Consider the following 3,100-nt stretch of genomic DNA (forward strand, 5'->3'; position numbering starts at 1 on the left):
AGAAGTTACCCTCTCAACACAAATCACAATGGCTTCCACGATGGGCAGTGATGCTTGAGAAATGTCATGTTGATTAACACTCAGACTTTTTGAACTATGCATCAATGTATTTGTGTAAAATACGACTATAAGGGCACTTCATGCAAAGATGTCTACAAACATTTTCATTTTCTTGTAAATAATTACTGGAAAGGGAAAAAAAGCAATTAGAAGGAAGGACTTCAGCATCCTAAGTTCTTGTGCCCTGTCCAAATCTGCTTTCTAAAGTCTCTATGGGAAAACCAGAAATATCATTTTAATGGCCTGGGTGGGTTGTTGCATTATAAGTATACAGAGCAGTATGTTGAGAAAGCTTAGTGCTCTGAATCACCCAATGTACTTTATACATTTATTTAGAGAAGAATAGTTTAGTTTTAATTATTTATGATAATAGCTCTCAATGCACTAGTAAATGTCCTTTGGTGCATATTTTGTAAAAGTAATGAAGTCTTTGTAATGTGAGCTTTCTCTTCAGCTGTAAGCTGCCCTCTTTTTTTGCTGAAGAACGAGGGCAGCAGAGTATGTTTGTGTTTGTGTATAAGTGTGTGTATAAATTACCAGGCTTGAGGTTGAGCAAAATGCTATTGAACCTAATTGAGGATTTCTAAGAATTATTCCTGGATGTACTCACTGTCCCATCTCCCAATCATCCTCTCTTACAGCCATAGCCTTAGCAACTTGGCCAGAGAAGACAACACCGTGAGGGAGATGAGCAGCCTGTCTGAATATTTGTTTTTGTTGTTTTCTTTCAGTGTTTTTCTTATTGTTCTTCCTCTGTTGCAATAATCTATGATATTGTAATAAGACACATAGCTAGAAAGAATATAAATCTATTGTATTTCCCTCTGGCCTAAGTTATATATACTATAGCTTATGGATAAGTCTTATTATGTCAAGGAATCTTCTCTTTTTTTCTTTTTTCTTTTTTTTTTTTTTTTTGAGACAGAGTCTTGCTTTGTCACCCAGGCTGGCTTGCAGTAGTGTGATCTCGGCTCACTGCAACCTCTGCCTCCTGGGTTCAAGCTATTCTCCTGCCTCAGCCTCCTGCATAGCTGGGATTACAGGCACGCACCACCATGCCTGGCTAATTTTTGTATTTTTAGTAGAGATGGGGTTTCACCATGTTGGCCAGGATGGTCTCAATCTCTTGACCTCATGATCTGCCCACCTCAGCCTCCCAAAGTGCTGGGATTACAGGCATGAAGCACCACGCCCAGCGTAATTGCCTTATTTTCAAATGAGATCCTAAACTAATCAGTCATTCAGACAGAACAATAGTTCTGGCGATGTCAAAATTATCCACCTACAGATTAGACATGGCTTCTGCGTGAGTGAAACATACTGATCAGCTTTGCTTCTTGTCTCTAGAAAAAAAAAATAAAGAGCCTTTCAGACATTAGATTTGAAGTAAATGGGCCACCCATGAGTTAAAACCAATGGGAGAAATCAGATAATCTGGATGGAAATCTGGGGGCTGATTCTTGTGGGACAAATGCAGTGCCTCGTTCCTGAAACAACAATGCCAGAAGGGACATATGGAGAACTTGTCAGACTGAAGGCACCCTGCTCCATGTGGATGGGCACAAAATCGGCGGCAACTTCTAAAATGCGTGGCAATGCCACCTGCCCATCAAGGTTAGAATGTCGGTTCACAGATGCAACAGAAAAGATAAGATTGATCATGAAAATTGCTTTAACACTTCTTTTCTTTTTCTTTTTCTTCCTTTCTTTTTTCTTTTTTTTTTGAGACGGAGTCTCACTCTGTTGCCCAGGCTGGAGTGCAGCGGCACAATCTCGGCTCACTGCAACCTCTGCCTCCCAGGTTCAAGCTAATTCTCCTGCCTCAGCCTCCTGAGTAGCTGGGATTACAGGCACATCCCACCATGCCCAGCTGATTTTTGTATTTTTAGTAGAGATGGGATTTCACCATGTTGGCCAGGCTGGTCTCGAACTCCTAACCTCAGGTGATTCTCCTGCCTTGGCCTCCCAAAGTGCTGGGATTATAGGTGTGAGCCATTGCACCCAGCTTTAACATTTCTATCTACAAAGTTTTCTTGTTAAATGGAAGAGGACTATTGCAGTCATCTATTGCCATGTAACAGATATCCCAAAACTTAATGGCTTAAACCATATCATTTTATTTATTTGCTTACAATTCATGTTAAAATTCATTAGTTCATCATGAGATCCCTCCACCAAGAAAAAAACACAACTGTATTGATCACCTCTGGAGGATCCTAGGGAAACAACTGGCTAATTTAAAATCTGTTTAGATCCTTTTGTAGTTCATAGGCGTGGTAATTGGGTGTTCACGTGCACATGTGAGATGTGCCATGCTCCAGCCTTGTTACAATATCAGCATGTTACCCATCTAACATGAAAACAAATAAAACAAAATAAAATTGGGTTAATAGAGAGACAGAATTAAGAATTTATCTTGTCTTTACATATAAACCTGTCAGCATTAAAGAAACATTTGTCTACAAAAGTATTTCAGATAAAAAAGAAGCAATTTTTAAAATCACCATTTGTAACCCCTAATTAGCTACTGACCCTAGACAATGACTATCAATGTCTGATAATGTCATAAGAAGAGACTTTTGAGCATTATCATGTGCCTCCTGATAGATGTGTGCAACATCACCCATTAAGTTGTGTTGCCAACGATAACAACAAACAAAGTGTTGAATCTGATCAGGCCTTTAGTTCTAACTACCATTTCACAGGAAATAACAAGGAACACTGTAACACATTTTCTTTAAAAAACAGTATAAGGATGGAATCAGCAAAATCTACAGGAAACTCAGTAGGTCAAGAAACCAAGTTTCTTCAATAAAAAAATTTAAAAGAGAGTGATGAGGTGGATGGTAAATGGGTGCAGATGTGGGGAGAAAGTTAAAATACTTAGCAGTGAATTGCAATGCATGGGCCTTATTTGGATCCAAACAAAAACTGTAAAAGAAGAAGAAAGCCAGCGGATCACACCTGTAATCCCAGAACTTTGAAAGGCCAAGTGGATCACTTGAGCTCAGGAGTTCAAGACCAGCCTAGGCAACATGGT

General features: G+C 39.3%; 1 non-coding gene across 1 annotated transcript; it reads left to right on the forward strand.

Annotated features, from left to right (window-relative positions):
• Positions 1 to 2,312: 2,312 nt before the first annotated feature.
• On the forward strand, positions 2,313 to 2,416 carry LOC129035994 (small nucleolar RNA U13). The gene has a single exon (XR_008502466.1). It is a non-coding gene; the product is annotated as a small nucleolar RNA U13 (small nucleolar RNA).
• The last annotated feature ends 684 nt before the right edge of the window (positions 2,417 to 3,100 follow it).

The sequence above is a fragment of the Pongo pygmaeus genome, chromosome 3, assembly GCF_028885625.2.
Source record: "Pongo pygmaeus isolate AG05252 chromosome 3, NHGRI_mPonPyg2-v2.0_pri, whole genome shotgun sequence".
Lineage (NCBI taxonomy): Eukaryota > Metazoa > Chordata > Mammalia > Primates > Hominidae > Pongo > Pongo pygmaeus.